Source organism: Camelus dromedarius, unplaced genomic scaffold (assembly GCF_036321535.1).
Source record: "Camelus dromedarius isolate mCamDro1 unplaced genomic scaffold, mCamDro1.pat HAP1_SCAFFOLD_18, whole genome shotgun sequence".
Lineage (NCBI taxonomy): Eukaryota > Metazoa > Chordata > Mammalia > Artiodactyla > Camelidae > Camelus > Camelus dromedarius.
The window spans coordinates 295,338-317,720 of NW_026989818.1; the positions used below are offsets into that span (position 1 = coordinate 295,338).

Here is a 22,383-nt window from a genome sequence, read left to right on the forward strand (position 1 = left end):
GCAGAAGACCTAAAGAAACATTTCTCCAATGAAGACATACAATTGGCCAATAGGCACATGAAAAAGTGCGCAATATCATTATCAGAGAAATGCAAATCAAAACTGCAATCAAGTCTCACCTCTCACCAGTCAGAATAGACACCATTCAGAGGTTCACAAACAATAAATGCTGGAGAGGCTGTGGAGAATAGGGAACCCTCCTACACTGTGGTGGGAATGCAGTTTGGTGGAGCCATTGTGGAAAACAGTATAGAGGTTCCTCAAAAGACAAAAAATTGACCTCCCATATGACTCAGCAATCCCACTCCTAGGCACATATCCAGAAGGAACCCTAATTCAAAAAGACACCTACACCCCAATTTTCACAGCAGCACTATTTACAATAGCAAGACAGGGAAACAACCTAAATGTCCACTGACAGATGAATGGATAAAGAGGTTTTAGTATAATTGTAAAATAGACTACTATTCAGCCATAAAAATATAATAAAATAATGCCATTTGCAGCAACATGAATGGACCTGGAGAATGTCATTCTAAGTGAAGTAAGCCAGAAAGAGAAAGAAAAATATCATATGAGATCGCTCACATGTGGAATCTAAAAAAAACCAAAAACCAAAAAACAAAAAAGAAAGAAACAAAAAGATAAAGTTATATACAGAACAGAAACAGACACAGAGACATACAAACCAAACGATGGTTACCAGAGGGGAGAGGGTGTGGGAAGGAATAATTTGGGATTTCAAGATTTGCAGATACTGACTATGTATAGAATAAACAGCAAGTTTATACTGTATAGCACAGGAAAATATATTTAATATCTTATAGTAACTTATGTTTAAAAAGAATATGAAAATGAATACAGGTATGTTCCTATACAACTGAATTGTTGTGCTGTACCCAAGAAACTGACACAACATTATAAACTGACTAGACTTCAATGAAAATATTTTTAAATAGACCAATAAGGAAAAAAAAGAAAAAGGATATTATCAAACCAAAAGAATAAAGTACTGATTCAGGCTACAATATGGATGAACCTTGAAACTTTATGCTAAAATAAGCCAGACACAAAAGGACAAATAGTGCCCTTTTAGATGAACTGTATCTAAGCGTTTACTGTACTACTCCTGTAAATTTTCCGGAGGTTTGAAGTCTATCAATATCAAAGTAAAATGTATTATTCATTAAAAACATAAAAGGATTCTTTAAAGGAGGGCTTTAATTATTAAATGCAGAAGTGCAAGTAAAGCTCCTGGAACAACACTTTGCACGTCCACCGACAGTCACTGCTTTCACTGCCACTCAGAGGGTGGTGCCAGCGCTGATGAAGGCTGCCCCCACTCGCTCCCCTGCAGAGAGGTGTGAGAGCCTGGGCTCTGACAGGCAGGGTGACGGTGACCCTGGGTCAGACACAGCCATGCCCCAGACTCTGCGATAACCAACTTTCTTATACAAAGTGCTCCATGTAACATAAACACACTACAGGGATGTAACTTACAACACAGGGAATATAGCCAATGTTTTACAATAACTATAAATGGAGCATAACATTAAAAATTGTGCATCTATTGTACACCAGAAACTTATATCATATTGTAAATCAGCTATACCTTTATAAAAAAATTAAAAAATAATTTAAAAATGTTATCTCTTTAGTAGGCAATTTGGTTTTTAAGTAAATACTAAACAGCTTAGAATGTATAAAAGCATTAAAGTGTGATGTTTGTTTACATATTTATTTACTTTCAGCCTCCTGCTAAAAGAGAAATTAAACAATTTTTTTAAACACAGCTTAAAAACCATAACAACAAATAGACAAAGTGAGAGTGAAGAGAAAATGGAGATTCAATAATTAAATGAAACCAGGAGGAGGTAAGGTCATAAAAATGGATGCCATTAAGCCAGGGTAAGTGTTAAAGGCCTACTAGAAATTCAGCTGTAAGATTCTTGGCAGCTGATGTGAAGGAAAAGCTCAGCTGGGCTAACGAGCTAAGTCATAAATCTAAGTGTGATAAGTGTCGCTTTAGTGATCTAAGTTCTGCCGGGCTAACTCGTAAATCTGAAGTTTAGTGTTAGTTTACTGGGCTAACAAGCTAACTCGTAAATCCAATCTCAACAAGTGTCAGTAACGTGATCTGTTCCAAATTGATAAGCTCCAGTGTACTGATTCCTTGCTTTTTGTTGTTTGAGCCTTATTAGCTAATAGCCCCATACTTGTAATTAAACCTATAAAACCTCATGTGCACATCTTGGAGGTGCTCAGAGCTTCGGAGCAGAAGCCCCTCTGAGCCCGCCGGCATAATAAATCTGAGTACTCCAACCCTCCGAGTGGTGCTTGTTTCTTGGCTGGCCTGTGGTTTCTGTAACATTAAAGCAAAAAGAAAAAGATGATGGGGCGGGCGGGAGAGCTCAGTGGTAGAGCGTGTTCTTAGCGTGCACGTGGTCCCGGGTTCAAGCCCCAGGGCATCCACTAACAGATAAATAGACCTAATTACCTACCCCCCCCCAAAAGAGACCCAAAGAAAAGAAAAAGAGAAATTTTTTCCTAAAAAAACCTGATATTAAATTTAGATTAAATATTTTAAGAAAAATAGAAAAAGATGAGTGACACAAGCGATAATGCCCGAGAGATAAATCCGCGGTGGCTGCTGGAAGGTCCCCATATCCCACGTGCAAAAATCTGAAACAACCTTCTCACCACTCAGAGTCATCCTCAGCCCACACCACCCCTCCCCCTGTTAAATGCAGGAGCACAGGCAGGGCCTGGCCTTTGCTCTCTCTGTGTCATCACACTGAGACAGGATGGAAGGGGGCAGAGCACAGCCATTCAAGGAAGGCCACAGCAATTAACATCAAAATGGTGAAGGATTCAACCTCCAATAGGCCTTGAGGCTCAGGATGAAGAGATTTAACTTCTAGCAGAGCTTGAGCTTCATTATACACCCATTGTAATAGTAACATTGTGAATAACACGCCCCCAGGCACCATGGCAGTCCCAAGGCTAGCCACAAAAGGTCAAAGGGTGGGAAATGGCCAACTCCCCGGGAATCCCAGCCCCTTGCCCTTAGGCTGGTCCTTCTACTTATTAGCATATGAAACCACCAAGCCCAAGAAAACAAGCAACACAGCGCCGCCTCGAGGTCAACCCTCTCTCTCCCTCTTCGGAGAAAGCCCCCCTCTGTGGAGTGTGTACCTACTTTTAATCTGAGCACCCAACCCCCACACCTCGTGGCGATTCTCTTGCCTTTCAATGTATCTCTCTGAGTAAATCTACCTTTACTCAACAGTTGTTTGCTTTTGAATCATTTCCTACACGAAGCCAAAGACCAACATCTGGAGGGACAAATCCCAGGTGCTCAACTAATGAGTGGGACACAGCTCTTCTCATGCCCCACATCTGTTTTCTTGTATCAACAGGACTGGGTTGTGAAGGGAGTTCTTAGGCCCCAGCTAAGGGACAGAAGCAGCCCTGGCATCGCCCCGGTTCTCTGTGGTTCCCTGTTGTGCTGACTCCCCAGCCACAGAGCGTTCTCCCTAGGCCTGTCCCCACAAAACCCTTCTCTCCAAAATACAAGAACATCATGTCACAGTCCTCTTGTTCAACCAGGAAATGTTCAGCCCACTTTTTCCTTCCCCAGTAAAAACCTAACTGTTCTCTCTCCCATCCCACCTCTTCTTTCTTTGTGAGAACCCTGCTCTCCACACAGACCATCCTGAATGCAGGTGCCTTGCTGGCTGGGACCGAGATGTTTCAGTCTCACAGCCTGCGTCCTTTCACTTTACCCTTGCTACCTTAAGCCTTTCCTGAGTCTCCCACCCCTCTGATTCTGAACTTCACAAAGTGCTGAGGTTACAGACACTATGTTCATACCTCCCAGGTTTTAGCTAGTTTTCCTTCTCAATATCTTCACTAAGGAGCTGCATCAAGAAGTTTAAAGAGGCTATTCTTACATTTGAACTGAGGAGCCTGCATAAAATTTAAATGGCTTTGAAGAGAGGGTTAACCAGGGACAGAGTTGTCGCAGGTCCTAGTCAACAGTGTCACGAGGCAAAATGTTCTTCAAAGGCTCAGAGTGGCTTCTGAACACGGAGTCGGCAGGGAGGAGATGCCAGGCAGTGAGTGGAGTGTGTGACACTGGGTACACTTCCCCAGCTGGGGAAGAATTGGATTTTGTTCTAGTTTTCCAAACAATTTCTTACTACCATTTTCTCTTATTGTCACATACCATTTCCTACGAATTAAGAAAATCAATGTCAGTCATTTGGGTCACTTGGGAGAAGCTACGTGATGCCATTCACAGGGCTAGGACATGACAGCCACACCAGTCTAGGTTAAAAGACCAGTGGGGGTAATTTCCGAGGTATACAAGGGCATGCAGCAAACTCCCCAGCTTCAATGACCTCATCTCAAAGGTGGGGCCAATACAACTACCAAGCAATGCGCGTGATGATTATGGCCAACATCTGTCTACAAGGTAAGTGCCCGTGACAGCTGCCGCTTAATGGTGAATGAGTACGATCAGCGAGGCTCAGTCTACCTGGCCACACGCTCCCTGCCTTCCTGCCTTGGTGCAGCAGCGGAGCTTGTTTAGCTGAGATGAACGCCCCCAGAGCAGCCCCGACGGGAAAGCTCCCATCTCTGCACAGCGAGGTGTGTTCCTTTCCTTCTCAAAGCTGATCAAAGTTTGCTGTCGTCTGTTTTTATGTTTATCCCTTTAGTACCTGCCTCCCTTCCTGGGTTTTGCTCAAAAATCACAGGGCCAGGTATGTCTTGCTGCCTGCTGGATATTCTGGGCTGGGAGACAGGCGAGCCCACACCTGCTGAACGGAGAGTCCAGAAGGCCCAGGGGCCCATGCTGAACCAAGGACCCTGCACCCAAAATTATGGTCTGAGTTTGGGCAAATTACACAGTCTTATTTACCCTGTGATTCCTCATCTGTCCAAGAAAATAACTGCCCATGGCACATACAGTTACAAAGATTAAAGGAAATCACCAAATTCACAACATATTCAAGGGGCCACCAGTGCGTCCTCAACAGACACATGCTGCCTTTACGGCTCTGTCACACGCTAAGTGGGGCGGACGGACCCAGTGAACACTGCTAAGTGCCAGTGTGTTAAGTGCTTCATGTGTGTTATAATATTGTTTACAACTTGCAACAAACTCAGGAAGAAATGAATATTATCATGCCCATTTCACAGATTCACCAACAGGTTAAGGGAAGTTACACTCTAGTCCAAGGCCCTTTGGTGAGGAAATGGCCAAGCCTGAATCTGAGCCCAGGCCTAGGCTACGTCTCTCTCCAATCCACCTGACCACTTGCCTATGAAAGCCACCTGTCCAAAACACAAGTTTGCACAGGCCAGCTCTTAAGTGCAATGTGTGCCACTGTTTGTCAATGTTGGTTAATTACCATAAACTGCTCTCCGAAACCGCTACAGAAAAGACAGGTGGACCCACATCCCTGCCCACAAAGAAGAGGAGTTCTGTCTTGCCTTCTCCTGTAGTGTGCAGAACACCTTCCCTACACCACCAAATCTTTTTTATATGCTTCATCCGTGTTTATGTTTGCACACGGCATATTAAACTAGAAGGTAACTGCAGGAATTCCATCTCGGTTGCTTTCCAAGGTTGCAGATTATCCATAATCAGTCCGTGAACGAAAATACTACAATGTGAATGAAAATACTGCAACCATGTCAGTAAACAAAGAATGCTGAAACCAAGTCAACAGCGGCTGCCGCCACCCCCCAGCAAGGACAGGCCTGCAGCCCAGCCTCTGCAGCCACTCACAATGGTGCCCTCTGAGGGGACTCAGAATAAGAAAGGACAGGATACTGGCCCTAGATAGCTAGGTGCTTGTCAAATGAATGAATTCAGTGAGCCCAAATGTTTGCTTCCTCCCATAAATATAAAAGCACTAAATTCTTTAACTTGAGATATCTGGTTTTCTTTAGATAACAAGCAATCTTTTATTGTTCCAACTACCTGGTCTTTGTTGTAAAGCTCCTATATATCTTAGCTCCTCCCCTACGTCTTTGGAACAGTCCCTCAGAGCAATCTGAGAGGCTGTCATCCCCGCTGGAGCCCTCTCACCGAATAAAACTTAACTCTTAACTTTTATGCGGAACATTTATTTCAGTCGACACAACTTACAACAAACCCAGGAAGAAGTGAATTTTATCATGCCCATTTTACTGATTCACCAACAGGCTAAGTGAGGTTACATTCTATTCCAAATTCCTATGGTGTGGAAATGCCGATTTAAACCTGAAGCTGGGGTGCCCATGCCTGTGCTCCTTCTCTCTCCCATCTACCTCATCACTTCTCTGTGAAATCCACCTGTCCAATACACAAGTTTGCAGCCGGCCAGCTCTTCAATGCAATGTGTGCCACCATTTGTCAATGCTGGTTAATTACCATAAACTGCTCTCAGAAGCCGTTACAGAAAAAACAGGTGGACCCAATTCCCTGCCCACAAAGAAGAGGAATTCTGCCTTGCCTTCACCTGTAATGTGCAGAAACCCTTCCCTACACCACTAAATTCAAACGTATGCTTCATCCGTGTTTATGTTTGCACAGGACTCATTAAAGAACAAGGTGTCTGCAATAATTCCATCTCGGTTCCTTTCCAAATATACAGATTAGCCCAAATCAGATCCAGAACAGACTCAACTCATCAAATCCGCAATGAAACACACTGGATTAAGAACAAAATGCTTCTCCTAGTCCAGAAAACTACGGGTCCCTCTTTCTTCCTGTCATTATACAATCCCACCAGAACTCAATAATTTGCTGTCTGCTCATCTGGCAACCAAACTCAGAGAAGAGTCCACTCAGCAGAGCGCCCTACTGGGGAGAACACCCCGCAGCAGCACTGCGAGCTTCTTGCCCTCCCGCATGCTCTGCTGACCCTTAGTGTCCTCCGTGACCAGGCCAAAAGAGCTGTTCCCAACAGCTGCAAAGTCCCACACATTAAATAAAAGCATTTTATTTTAGACGATATGTTACATATATACCCATGTCTGAAAGCAGCTTTTCCAGAAGCTCAAATCTTCAACATTAATCTGCAAAGGCAATCCGGGTCCCCAAGGGAAAGCAAGTCTTAAGACGATGCTAAGGCCTCCAAAGTCCTCTCCAGAACCATCAATCAAACTGCCTGCAGGTCTGCAGCTGCAGGCGGCTACATGTCTGTTTTTAAAGCACCCCCCTCCTGCCTTCGTGTGCTACAATGTCCCTCTACGCCCTCCCATCTCAGGGTAAGAGCAGCCGCTGCAGAACCTTGCAGGGCAGCACTGACAGTACTGGACACAGAGGATCAGAGCTAAACTAAGCCTTCTGATGACACGAGCTTGTCACTCTGTCACTTTACAGATGAACATATATATAGAGAGGTGGGGTGATCTTGCTCAAAGTCACACAGCTAATAAGTGGCAAAGTCTATAACTCTGCTCCTCCCTTCAGTGTGACGCCCCATCTGGGACGCTCACAGGGTTCTCTCGTGCCTGCCTGACCAGTCCTTTCCGGTCACTGATAACCCACCACAGGGTCTGTCCGCAGGCTGCCTTTTCAACATCTTTTCCCTCCAGTTTCTCAGGAAAAAGGCTGCTCCGGCCACTGTATGACTTCCGGCTCACCGAACCCTCCGTGCTCAGGCCAGTCATGCCTGTGTATCCGGCACCCTGCTCAGAGGCTCTTCCGTCCCTGCAGGTGGATTTTTCCACTCTCTGCAGGACACCCCCTCAAGGGAGCCTTCCTCTCGCCCTCAGCATAGCAGGTGTCCCAGGCCACATCCCGAGCTGCCCCATTAAGAATGCTTGTGCCCAGTTCTGCTAGTCAGACCAGCAGCTTCAGAGCCCAGGTTTATGCCCGGGTCACCAGGCAGAACTACTGCCCATCTCCCAGCCCCTACCCAGCAGGTCACCAGGAAGTCACAGTAGGTGCCCCACCCAATCCAGAAGGCTGTTCACTTGCCAGCACTGATGATGACTGGTTTCCAACCTTTGGTCAGTTTCACACAAAATAGCAGCTTTCACTTTGAAGCGGGGGGTTTTCCCTTCTGCTGTCCATCCTTACCGGAAACATCAAGGGAAACCAAATCGCCTTTTCTCAAATCTATTCTGATGACACATTTCCACCCACAATACTCACATACTCAAGAAGTTTGGGTCCACGTGGTTTTGTTTCCCTTACGCTAAGTGGCTCAAAAGACTTTGGGATTCTTTCTCTTTGGAGGGTCTTTGTTTGTACTCAGTTTATCGGCTTTAATCTGTTTTTGTCTCTCTCATCAGGGTCCGTGGCAGTTGCCACTTCTCTCTCCCTACAGCAGCCTCCCTCCCAACTTCTAATCTAGGAAATCAGCTGTGATGAGGGGCCCGGGGGAGGTCACAGAAGATGGATCTAAGGCACAGAGAGGCGACATAATTTGCCCGAGAAGATCAGCTTCAACCCCCAACAGTGTGTCACGTCCCTCTGTTTAACTCTCATGCTAAACTACTTAACTTTTAATAGATTATGGTTATAAACAGATGAGGTATCAAAAATACATACAAGGACACACGTCAACTCTAAGATTTTCATTAACTCCACTATTTTGCTTCTATTTATCTTATTTGTATTAAAAGAATTAAGAACCTCTGCAGTCAATATAGCAAAATGTTAATGGGTTTTAAATCCAGAATATAGAGGCATAAGTGTATTACTCACACTTTTTTGTATATTCACAAGATAAAATGATTTGAAGGTCTCTCTCCCCTGCCCCCTACCCACTACTGGCTCTCACCTGAACTCCCAGACCACACATCTAACAGCCTTTCATTTTACCCACAGCTGAACTCATCAGTTTTCCCGCAGAGCTCCCTCTGCAGCTTTCCCTCCTCAGAGCACAGCAGGACCATCATTTACCGTATTAATCCTCCCAAAAACCCTGGCCTTACTCCATCCTACCCACACAGACATCATTCATCCTTTCATTTTACCATCTAACATGACTTCAATCTGTTCGCTTTTTCCCACTGACCGTCCCACTTCTCAGGTGGAAGCCACAAATACTTCCCACATGGAATCATGAGTCTCCCAGTGGCCCCCCAGCCACTTTTCCCTACTTGACACAAATGGGATTCTGTCACTCCCATGCTTTTAAGACTCTTTTCAAACCCACTGTTCTTAGAAGAAACTCCAAGTTCTTCACCTGGTGAAGGTCTTTTCTATGAAACTATCAGCTCAGGGAGGGGAGGACCCGCCCTCTCCCCTCAGCCCCACCCTCTGGCAGAGCATCACCTCTGGAGGACCTGCTGAGCTACACAAGCCTGTATTCTAACCCTGGTCTTGAGTTCTTAGCAAACTGCTTCACTTATCCATACAAATCCAAGGTAGATTAGAAAGATGTCCGATATTTAACTAGACTTTTGATTTGGGGATTTTGCACTAGCAACCTGCAAGTACATGTTCTAATACTTCTGTCTTCTTAAAACCACACCCAGATTTCAGTGGTATCTGTGGAATGCTTTCAGAATAAAAGGAACTGTACTTTCACAGACTTTATGTTTTATAATATGAACAATCTGGACAGGGTCACGAATAGAACCGCCTAAAAAGTGACAGAAGACGGGTTAGAGGCATAAAGCAACAGGTCGCAAGGACAGTAAGAGCAAAGTTGTTTCTCCAAATCCACCCTAAAAAGTGAAAGAACAGAAAATTCTGAATTTTGAAAGTAAAAGACTATCATATAAAAAATAAAATAATCCTCTTCATCAGGGTTTCAAGATCTGACTGCAGAATTTTTAGCAGGCCATACTGAATCCTAGCACAGAAAAATCAGATGGACTAGTGGTGAGTAAGTTCCAGGAAAACGGCATTAAAACCTCCACTTGTAAGAGGACACACAACCACTTGTCGAAGGTGATTGTAAACCACATTCTGGAGAAATTCAGAAGATTCAGGTTCCGCTTCCAGATGGCGATGACAAGGAAGAACCGCTTGGATGCACGCTTCTAACTGAGTCACCGGCATTCTAACACTGAAGGGGGAAAAGGAGGCCCTCAGTCAAGAGCAGAGGTGTTCCTGTCGTGTTTCGCAGGCCGCCCCTCGGGGACTCAGTGCCCTGTAGCAGTCCGGCCCCAGGCGAGGACCCACAGCGTGGCCCCCCAAAGCAGGAGGGGCACTGTGCTTGAGAAAACCCACCCCTGATGGGGGCAAGAAGGGCTGGTGGGGTTGAGTGAACCTATAAATGCCCACAGAAACACACCTGCATTCATTCAAGTGATACAACCAAAAGTAGCAGGCTATTTTGCAAAATTTCAATTGTCAGTGGAAATTTTACCATTCCTTTCTGCTTGTCCCCTGCACTCTGAGACAGGCTTAGGCTCTCTCACACCTGCAGCTCTGATGCAATAGTTGTGAAGTCATTTTACTTTGCTGCGATAGTCCTCGCTTCCCGTGTCACTCTGTCTGTCCTCTCTTAACACAGTCGGATTTCTCTCCCTGAGTTCCTTGTTCCTGCTCCTCAGATCCTGAGATAAAGGGCAAGTGAAGACACATGACCAGAAAAGGCACTGTGGACTTGAACAAAGTCCTCAGTGACCCCCTAGGTGAGTGCTGCCTACCTGTCAACTTCAGTTCTCAAGGTTCTGCCCAGGGTGACATCCAGCCAGGAGAATGGCCCAGGCCAAATAAAAGCTGTGTGGCTTGGGTGCGGGGACAGGTGCAGGAGCTGTTTCTGGAGCCGGGCCCCTCCACACCTCTGCTCCCCTCTCTCCCTAGGCCCAGCTGCCAAGCCCCCAGCCTCCCTGATCTTCTGCATTTCTCTTCTACTCTACTCCAAACAATTTTCCTCTTCTTTTTCCCAAATTATCCCCAGCTGGAGTGATTTTTCAATCACAGTATCTGAAAAAAATTTCCTGCAGCCGAAAAAGAGGTCTCCAGAGGTCAATGCCCATACGCTGTTTCCTGAATAGAGCCCCAGGCTGGGGGGACCCTCACCAACACTCCTGGGGGCATTAGACATGTTGCAGGGTCAACCACCCTCAACAAGAGTTTGCTGAGACCCCAAGGCCCGCACAGCATCCCTGCTCACAAAAATGTAGTCAGCCCACTTATCAGTTATTAAGAAGCAAAAATACAAAATTGCTTATGTTTCTTACTAAAATTATTTATGAGATGGAAAAAGAAATTGTAATAGGAAAGAAGAAATCTGACTCCGTGTTGGATCTGTTCCTTTGGCTTTAATCCTTTGCCCTGTTTTCTAGGCTCAGACTAGTTAGCTCTACACCTTTTGTGAAAGAAAGTTGACTTTAGCCTGAAATATACAGGAGAGCCTATTCTCTGGGCTCTGATCTTTAAGGATGTTAGCTCTTCTGCACTTATGTAGAGAGTTTCAAGTTGCAAAATAAAGAATAACCTTATTTTTGTTGAAGCTTTTACAGGGGCACCATGATTTCACCCACATGGACAGCTGCAAGGACAAAGGACACCAAGGACAAACAATTCGTACAGCAAGAAGTTTGCAACAACCAACCACACCCCCTCCCCTTTGCAGTATAAAAGGAGCATGAATTCTGACTTGGGGAAGAGGGTTCTCCAGGAAATCAGTCTGACATCTTTTGGGTCTGCCAGCTTTTCAGATAAAGTCACTATTCCTTGCCCCAACACCTCATCTCCCAGTTTATTGGCCTGTCATGCGGCAAGTAGAATGAGTTTGGACTCGGTAACAAAATACATTGGAGTTAGTATGTCTCCACTTCTTCCTCATTTCCAATATGTAGCATGCACATCATTTATGATCTAGTGAAAATAATTCATCAAAGACAACAATAACAAGAAACTCACCTAGCTATCAACACTGAAGTCACAACCTATTAATTTTACATGCCATTTAACAACAAAACCAAAAAACTTAATATAAAGGCTTGATTCCATGGAAATAAAATTATTTCTAGTCCTACAAAACTTTTTCTTTTCTATTTTCTTTTGTTTTCATTATTGAAAGGAAAATAAAAATCAAATCATTTTATTTCACGTATTTTTGTTATAGCTACATATTTTAAATACTACAAAGAGATTTAAATTGCAACAAAAAAGTTCATATATTAGGGTAAATATATATATACAATCAATGGGGATTAGGAAAAGAATAGACATTTACTAAAAACCCACTGCACATCCAGTCTTTTACAAGCATATCCTGGAATATAAGCTCTATGATCCAGGGGTCCCCCACCCCCATTCTCATTGCCAACTCCCTTAGTAATCAACTACCAAGGCACCAGCATAGAACCACGCAATCAGTATTTTAGGTATAAGTGAGGCAATTAGCTCATTCAGTTCTAAAACAAAAACCCTAAAATAAATACTGAACTTATTTACAGATAAAGAAAATTGGACACAAAAAAGTAAACTTTCTTCCTCAACGTCACGAAGCTATTAATTGGTAAAGGCAAGATTTGAACTCGTCTGCCTGGTTCTAAAAGCTAAGGTGGAAATCCCATTCCATTTGTGATGGTCCAGCAGCACAAACTATCACCCTATCTTTGTTCAGATCAAGCCTTAGACAGCCTGAGACAGCACCCCTTTCCTATGGAATTCGAGGGCAAATGATAAAAATAAGGGTTTTATATCCAGCAGTTTTCTTAGGTGTCATTTACATAAAGTGTCAGCAGGTCAGCAGAAAAACTCTGGGCAATGTGAGTGGGTCCAGAGCTTTTTGCTGATAAGAAACTCAATCTATCAGGATAGAGTGACATTCCCATGAGAGGCCACATGGACATAAACTAAAGGCAGCTGAGCAATGAAAACTAGCAAGACCCTGGAACTCAAGCAAGAAGGATACCTGCCATCCCACACCCATTTGCCTCTTCATCCATGTGGACACAATGTCAGGAGACCCAGGTTCTTGTCCAAGTTACACCATCATGGATTCTCACCCATAAAAAGTTACGACTCTATGCTGTCTTAAGTCCTTTCCAACTCAAATATAATGTCACCAATATCTAAGCAGAATCTCTATGTCTCCACTTCCTCTCTTCTAGTAGGAGAATAATTCTATGGCCACAGAGAAATCCAATAAAAAACCATGCATGAAGCCAGGAGAAAGTCTGCTTAAGAGACTTTGCTCTCACACTCAGTGAATGAAAACTCAGAAAAAGTGGTCCTTCTCCCTCAGGAATTGAGAGGTAGCCAGATGTGTGAGTGTGTCTGTGTGTGTGTGTGTGTGTGTAAATCAAATACAGTCAAGTCTGGGATGTGAACAGATTTTTTATGTCACTGTCATTTCTAGGGAATGAGCCAACTTTTAAAGTAATTTGAATCTAGTGTTCTGAGAGAGTCTCAGGATCTTTTGGTGGAGGAAGGGAAAGGAAAGGAGGAGAGGTAAATGAAGCAAAGGAGTAAGTATACTGCTAGGGAAAGGCAAAACATTAATTTTGGTCCTACTGGCATAACATACAAATTAGGAACTGTCTTTCTCCCGATGTCTTGTCGAGCACTGAGTTGCAGAAGAAGCGACAGCCTATTTCTCACTGAGCTTGTGACTATACGTGACATCTTGTAGACACAGATAATTTACCCTGAACAAATGCTAGCAGCAGGTTGTAATTCTCCTGTTTTGAGAGACAAGAAAACAGGAGTTCAAAGAGGGTAGATAACTTGACAAAAGTCAGAGGACCAGTAAACAAGAGAGGATGAATTCAAACTCAGATCTGAATGCAGAGTCTCAGCTTCCCACTCCCAGGACTGGAAAATCCTTAACACACAGGCTCCCCAGCTCCCCTGCAGTGTTCCTGGCACCAAGCATTTCCCATGGCAGAGGTCTCCAGTTCTCACAGACACAGCGCTCTGTGCAGCCAATGACCTTCATCGGATCTTGATCACCTACCTGCCACGCCCACCAGGCTTCACCATACAGGCAGGAAAGCTGGCTTTCAAGTGCATACGAAGCCACCCCCTGTCTAACCTGGGTTCTTCTGGGGCTTCTCCAGCCTAAAGGCAGCCATGAAACTGCTCACAGTTTGTACATGAGCCACACTACCTCTCTCCATCTGTCTCCCCACCTATACTACTTAGCTATGACCATTTTGAGAATCTTGGAAACAAATTTTTAAAAACACGAAAGAAAGGATTCTGTAACAAGTACTTAATACTTACAATTTTAAATGACAAGTTACAAAGTGAGTATTTACAAACCGAATCTGCCTTCCTAGGTGTCAGTTTGAACAGTTAAAATATATAATAGCAAAAAATTTTCACTTACAAAATTAACAAAAACATCAACAATAATCTGGAATAAACTCTAAATCAATGCCCATGTTGTACATGGAGAAAGTACAGGACTGTACTGAGTGGTAAAGTAAGAGGTGTGAATGTAGAGACATCAACATATTGTATGGAGGAAAGTAGTTTTGTAAAGATGTACGTTCTCCTAAATATAATTTAAAACTTACTAAAAAATCCCATGACAACTCTTATCTGTTTTTTTTTTTAACTTGAAAAAAGTATTTTAGAATTCTTCAGGAATAATAAAGTCATAATACTAGCCAAGAAAATTAGGGATGGAAAAAAGAATCAAAAAAAATCGCATTGTCAGATATTAAATAAATTTTTGCAATATGTTAGATATAGCACTGGAATAAGAAAGTAAGATTGACAGAAATAAACCATGAACTCAAAAAGAGACTCTAGTATACATAAGTATTTTTTACAGGTGGGATTTCAAATCAAAGAGCCAAGTATGAATTCAATAATTGTCTTGGGACAATCAGAGAATCACCTGGAAAAAACAAATTCTATTCCAGTCATAATGACCACAAGAAAAATAACAGATAGTGATGTAAATATTAGAAAGTACTAATAACAGCAAATACAACTCTTTGCTCATATTAATTCAACTTCTCCTCTCTATAACAAGTACTATTATCATCTCCATCTTAGAGATTAGAAAAACCTACAGAAGAGATATATACCATTATAAGAAAGTATTTCTAAGAATAAAATCAAGGATAAAACCCAAAGAGAAGACATTTACTATCTTAAGATTATTTTGGGCCACAACAAAAATAAACCTACTGAACAAAATGAAAGGCAAGATATGACAAGTAAAAGCTCTGTGATACATGTTGATGAAGACAAGGGGTTACTGTTCATAACATACAAAGAGCTGTCACAAAGCAACAAGAAGCTCCCTCACTTAAATGTGTGCAAAGGACAAAAGGGATCATTCACTTTTTAAAAGTCAGATGGCTAATGAGTGAAAAATGCTCAATACCTCTCTGGTCATCAAGTGCAAACTAAAACAAAGAAAAAGCACTTTTGCTCATCATATTGGCAAATGTTTTTAAAAGATATTCTAGCTAGTGTCCATCTTTGAGAGAACAAACTGTTAGCTATCTTCTTGGAGGACGACATATCAATGGATATGTAAACTCTGAAAAACTTGTGTACACACACACTGAACTCCACTTTTAGGAATCGTTTCACTTAGAAAAAAAAATCAGTTCAAAAAGATGTACTCATCAGAGCATTTACACAGCACTTTTTACAATGGTGGGAAGAAAAGCTGAAGTGAAATCATATCCAGCGATAGACAATTGGTTACATAAGTTATTCTACATCTTTTCATTCCCCACAGGAGAAGGAATTTCTAGAGTCGCTTGAAAGGAGCCTGTGATGTATGTAATTGTCACATCCAGGGACTGAATTTCCAGAAACCTTAACTAAAGGAATACTCATTCAAGGTCACAGGAATGTTTGTACAAGAAGGATGCCAGTCAAACACCATTTCTGACAGTGGAAAATGGAGAAAACTTAAGTATCCACCATCAAGACAATGATGCCGTAAATCAAGGCGAGCTGTAGGCACTAAGGGGCCAGCGTTTCGGCGTGGCCCAAGGCCTTGTCCACAGTACTCTCCCACCGAAGGTGTCCTTGCACAAGAGACCAAACCTACATATCAGGAGACCCCTCTACTCTATCTGAAAGGACCGGGTGAGTCTGGAGTGGGAGGAAGTCTATGATATACCCCTGAGTGAATAAACCGAGCTGCAGAAAACATATAGTATGGCCTTATTTTTCAATAAAGCATATATACACACACATATAGATAGATTTCTGATATACGTGTATGTAAGAATGTGTATATATATATATGACATAGGCATAAAGGTCATGACATATATACACCACATTTTCAGCAGTTTTTACTCTCAGGAAAAAAGGGGAAGGGATGTAGGGGCTTTTTGGTACCACCACAGTTCTCTTTTCAGTACTTCAGTTAAGTGTACTTGGAATTTCACAGTTTATTTAAGTCCGAACTAAAATGGAAGATGCCTCCACAAGACAGAATGCTATAATGGTCATTAAAAATCATGCTAGGGGGGATAGAATATTGTAGAAAAACGTGAAATAAGCACAATGGAAAATGGAGGTCTCCACACAGTAAAAAGGCACAGAGTGCTCGCTGGTTTTTATGACAGAGGAGATACACAATGATGAAAAGAACAGAAAATAGATGTTCAAGTGTTAATTATTATCTCTGAGTAGTGGGATCAGGATAGACCCTTTTGCCCCTTTTTTCAGACTTTTATATTAAATACACATTATTTTTCATCTAAAAAAAGCATTTTTAGATGTCTAGTACCACACATTGAAAAAAATACACGAGTACTTACAGAAACAATAACTAGGAGACACGGCAGCAGCGCCACACAATGTAGAACGGGCGATCCTGATTAAAACCACGCAGTTACATAAGGACCCACAAAGTGAGAGCACCTGCTGTAACAGGGCGTGGCCGCCTTCTATTTGCCAGTTGTGTCTTCAGGGCTGAGGCAGTTCGGAGCACGGCCAGTGTCAGTGCTGGTGTCTGGATGGATGCCACTGGAGGTGAGGGCACCTGCAAGCCGAGAGGAAGAACAGAAATCATCCTCTGCTTTTTCTGTCTTGTTTCTTTGTTACTTTTAAAGAGAGGCATAAATAAGAAAAACTAAATCTTCCCTACTGAAATTTCAGTAATGAAACCGTTTTCAAAGTGTTCACAACTTATTTTCTGCCTATAACTGTCTTTTCAACAAAGCATCATATTTATTAAATGTTAATTAACACAGTTAATTAACTACCTGTTAAAACCTATTGAAGAACATGAAATGCACTACGTGAAAGCACCACGCCTGCAGTAACTACCTTAGCTGTCTTCACGGCAGTGCAGTCAGCCCCCACCATCCCGTAGCCCTGAGCTCCTGATGCTGGTAAGAGAGCACGCTGCCGCCTCAGATGGAGAGAAAGTGTGAAAGTGTTTTCTGAAATCTACAGCACTGACAAAACATAACTGACAAATCCCAGGCTCCTTTGAGGCTGTCATTTTATGTTTCTGACCAACACCCGTCAATGAGCAGAACCACCCCATTTCCGAGCCATGGGACTCACGTGGGAAGCAGTTTTGGAGAAATTTCCAGGTATAGAATGTAACCAACTATACATAGAACTCTGAAAAAATAAAAGATTCAATACCCTGATTTTGGAAGACACTCAAAATATTCTCCTAAGCCTTAGTAGCTGGAAAGGCTGGGCTTCTCCTCAGCCACTTATTTATTTCACAGCCAGTGAGCATCTCCCACAAACCCTGTTAACCTGTGTCTGCTGGGAGCATCAGGCACACTCTTGCTGTCGATCTTATAAGTCACAGGGCAGACGCGTGTCTCTCATGCCTGCCACCCTCACACAGGCTCGCCTCCTAGCCTCACTGTCTGAACTTGGCCCCATTTTCTCACCTGTTTATTTGGTATCTGTTCTTCTGTAAGCTGCCTGAAATGCTTTTTGGAACAAGTCAGAAGAATGAGTGGGTAGAGAAATGGACAGTTGGACAGGTGAGAGGTGGGCAGACAGACAGAGAGACTCCAAGAAAAGGGGAACAAAGAAAATTCCCTATGCAGAACCCTCTTCTAGTCAGGGAAGAAAACCGCCACGGAGTCGTGTGAAGAGGCAGGTGGCTTAGGGCTGTTTCCTGGATTCCATGAAAAGTCACACCAAGAGATGAGAGGGTAGAACAATAAATAATAAAAGAAAAAAGCATGCATGCTTGAAAAATATATCTACAACATGTACTTTCTAAAGAATAGATTCAAATCAGCAGGGCCCAATTACACAATCCTTGGGTATTTACAGAAATGAGAATCCCATCTCCAAACCACAAGGCATCCCTTAGGACCACTGAGAGTCTTCACGGGGAGGTCATAAAGCCGTCACCGCAAAAGCTATGCTCTCCTGCACTTACGAGGAACGAGCAGCTGTGCTAGGGCTGCCCACGTGCGTCACTTACACCCCCCAGCACCTCTACGGGGGGGGACGCCTAGCGAGCCCCGTCTCTGCAGGGCAGAAAACTAGTCCGAGAGACGCTAAGCCAGCCTACCATGTCTCCATCTCACAGGACTGGTCATTCCAGAGCAGGACTCGAACTCAGACCCACGTTTGTAATCACGGTACTACCGTGCTTTGTGTGCTTATTTTGTGTATAATACATTTGTTTCTGGCATGAAAGGACATTTAATAAATGATCGGTTGTCTTGTCTATCTCATTAGCTCACAATCTTTATATTTTTGAATTGTACTCTTTTCCCCTGGAGAAAGGAACAGAAAGAGCAGTGGTCAGAATGAGCTGGGGCTCCATTCTTTATCTGTTACCTCATCTCATCCAAGTCCCCAACCAGGGAGAAGGATCAAATGTCCTCTTCATCTTTTAAAGAGAGGTCTCCAGTGATGGTGACTTACTCAACTCCAAAACCAAGTCTGGGGGAAGGGCACATGCAGCAACCAGAGCAGTATCATGTATAGGAAGGTGAAAAGAGCTCAGGGGGTCAGCCTGATTTAATTTCAATCGATAAAAGAATACCACGCACTAAAAATACTAGCATGCAATGGATTGGCTCTTTCTTGACATCTAGCAAGTTTCCACAGCCCACATGTAACATTATCGTGAACTAGTGAAAGGAAGAGCCCACAGATAGGGAAAATCAATGCCACAGGCAGGCTGAAACCCAGGCTGGAGGAAAGGAAGAGAAAGGGCATAGTTAAGAAAAGGGGAAAGTCTGGGAAAAAGATATCATCACAAGGACTCTCAAGCATCATTCAGCAATCATAAAATCATTCATTCAAGAAAGAGTTACTTAGGTCCTATTTTGTGCAAGATTTTACAGAGGGGAAAGAAAGACCGCAGCGTCCATGGTAGCAGCAAGTGGCGGGGCTATAATACAGTTCTGATTCCGGTATCTTGCACACTTTTACTCAGTATAAAGGGAAAAAATAAAATAAAATAATACTATGTAAACTCTACACATTTTTGAAAAAAAATTAAAGAAGACCTAAATACCTGGACAGACACACCACGCACATTCCTGGATCAGATGACAGCGCTCTTGGAATGTCAGTGCTCCACAGAGCGATCCATATATTCAACGTGGTCTCGATTACAATCCCAGTGGGCTCCTCTGCAGTAACTGACTAGCTGCTGCTACACTTCATATGGGAATTCGAGGGTCTCAGTAACCAAAACGTACTTGAAAAAGAAGAACAACGTGAGAGGACTTGTAATTCTCAATTTCAAACCTTACAACTGTATCTCCAGGTGAGATTAGAGGCCATTTTATGTTATTACTGTGTTTATCCTTATTTTCTAAATTCTCTACAAAGAATATACCTGTTAGAATAAGAAAAATAAAAAGTAAGGTATCTTTTAAAACATGCACAACGATTCATTCATTGGGAAAAAAATTATTTTAACTATAAAGAGATAAACAAATATCTAGTGAAAAAGGACTACTTAAAAACAAGGGTGCATTTATATTTTTCATAAATTGAAAACTGAAAAGCACAAACACATCAAGTTTCTAGGGAGACCTGTGAAACATAATAGTAGTTATTTTCAAAAATTCTAATTGAACAATGAAAACTCAAGAAAGGGAAAATCGTGATTGACAGCCAACTGCAAACACATGGAGAGCAAAGGCCTAGAAATCCCAGTTCCTTTAAATCTGCTACTAACTCAATAGGAGAGGAAATTCCTCCCTGAGGGGACAGTGGAATCCCATGCATAAGACAGGATACACAGTACAAACTGCACTAGAATCTGGGGTGATTTTCTTAGAAGAATTCTAAAGTTACAACATTGCTGAAAAACTATAAAAACACTGACAGACAGATTAAAACACACAGTCATATATATTATATAGAAACATATGAAGTCTGCTCCCATGTTACCTAGAAATACAAACATATTTGTGCATTTATAGGCACTGATTACTTTATCTCAGATAGAATATTTCAACTAAAACAAAAAATCAATAATACACACCTCTTGTCAAATCTACTTGATAAGTTACTCTGCTATGTAACCATAATGTGTCTAAGATAGATCTAAAATTAGTGAAAAAGATCTTTGTATGGTTTCTTGAACTCTTCTCAAAATTCCAAGCTTAATTTTAAAATAGATCTGAGCAGTATTTCTATATTACCTTTTCCCTTGTGAAATGAACAACATAGTCTGTTGTCAAATTTCTGTCCTTACAATGATTCACGAGCACCGTATCCTCACAAAACTGCTGGACAGCAAGGCGCTATCCAGACACTGTGACCAAACAAATGAAACACAAGGAAGACAGTGACCCTATTCTGGAGGGCATATAATCTGTGTCAACACTGGGTTTTTATTTGATTGGTTTGATTGGGTAGCAAGATGAAATCAGTCAAGTACTTTCTTCTTGGAGCATTCTGTAAGTCATGACTCTTTTCAGTGTCATGAGCAGGAAAGAGTTAAGCATGACTTGATTAGGTCAAATAGCAACAATCATCACCGCAGAGTGAGAAATAAAGAAGTTAACTGATAGCAATAACAAGATACATTTTTAAATATGTGAATTACAAAGCAGACCACCAGACCAGCCAGGTCCTTGTTTTGGGGATAATAGACTATCTAACAGCACACAAGCCCAGCGTTTATAGCTGAGGGCCACGGTCCTTGCTTTGCAACCAGCAGAGTGCTATCTAAAACCTCAACTATGCAAGCAAAGCATTGTCTCTGCTTTTTAAGGCAAGGAGACTGGTGTGAGGATGCACAGGCACTTGCTTGCAAAGCAGTTTCTAAGCATATTTTTTTCTTATCAAAGTTCACAGGCGGCTGGGGTGTGTTACAGTTTGTTAAACCAATCATGGGCTTTCACATGGAACCATTATGGAGGACATACTAGGATGACAAATCCTGCCTCTGGGTCTTTTCCTGCCATCTTCAGCCACTCTAGCAGGGTCTAGGCACATCCGTGAATAACGATCCTACAGAACCACCCACACTCTTAAATCCTGGTGCTTGAAACTTAATTTTAGCTCTACACAACTTACCGTAGAAAAGTTTCAGAAATAAAAGATATGATATCCCTTTTATATCTCATCATATTACTGATTTTTCCGATTGCTCTAAGCTGCTTCTACTTGGTAAAGCACATAATTCTACAGGTGAACTCAGTAATTTCCATTGGGCATATCTATCCATTTTGGGCTCGCTAACTTCTATTGGTCAAATATCGATACACTTAATTGATTTATTTGTTTATCAATTTCAGCCGGGAGGAGAGGGAGTGTCACTCTTTTCCTCAGCCCACCCTCAACTCTTTTCTCATCAACTCAGGACTCCTGAAAACAAAACAAAGTATTTGTTTCCCTTCTACTCTTTCCACAAACACAACAGGAAACATCAGCCTGGAGAAAGAATTCAACACAAATGTTAAAACAAAAACCTACAAACCTGAAGCAACTCCATCTCCGAATCATGATACACAATGAAATGAGAGTAAGTGTGTCAGGCACAAAGCATGCGTGAGCCTGACCACCTCATTTCTATTCTTCAAAGGAAGGAAGGTTTTTGTATTTTTTTTATCATTCTTTGTCATTGTTTCTGATTATGCCAAAAAATAGTTTATGAAATAATTATGCACTGCAATAACAGATTTTTATTGTATCAATTATAGATGGCATTCAGAGGGGATAGGAAAACCCAGCTCTGTAAAAAATGCAAAATTTCTTCCCCTGTTAAGAACACGTATACAAAATGCCACAGAGAATTCAAATTCTTGTGGAGAGGAGCAAAAGCCACAGAACAAAAGCAAAGTCATTACAATGAGTCAATTCAAAATTCACTGGACAAACATGCTCAATGCATTCAAAGAATTTGAAAGGCACACTGCAAACCATTCACTTAATGATCTGCAGGCTAGAGGAAGCATTTCCCTCTTTAACAGACAACAGAAATCAATAGGGTGCCCCAACAAACAAGGACCAAAGAACAATCAGGTTTTTAACGGTTCTCATAAATCAGCATGTTCTAAACATCAAAATCCAGAAATTTTAAA

The 22,383-nt window shown here is 42.3% G+C and overlaps 1 long non-coding RNA gene across 1 annotated transcript; it reads right to left on the bottom strand.

Moving 5' to 3' along the window:
- Positions 1-14,677: 14,677 nt before the first annotated feature.
- Positions 14,678-17,614, bottom strand: LOC135320853 (uncharacterized). Its single transcript, XR_010380203.1, has 3 exons — positions 17,174-17,614; positions 16,663-16,886; positions 14,678-14,765 (listed from the first exon to the last, which is right to left on the bottom strand). It is a non-coding gene; the product is annotated as an uncharacterized LOC135320853 (long non-coding RNA).
- Between the last annotated feature and the right edge of the window lie 4,769 nt (positions 17,615-22,383).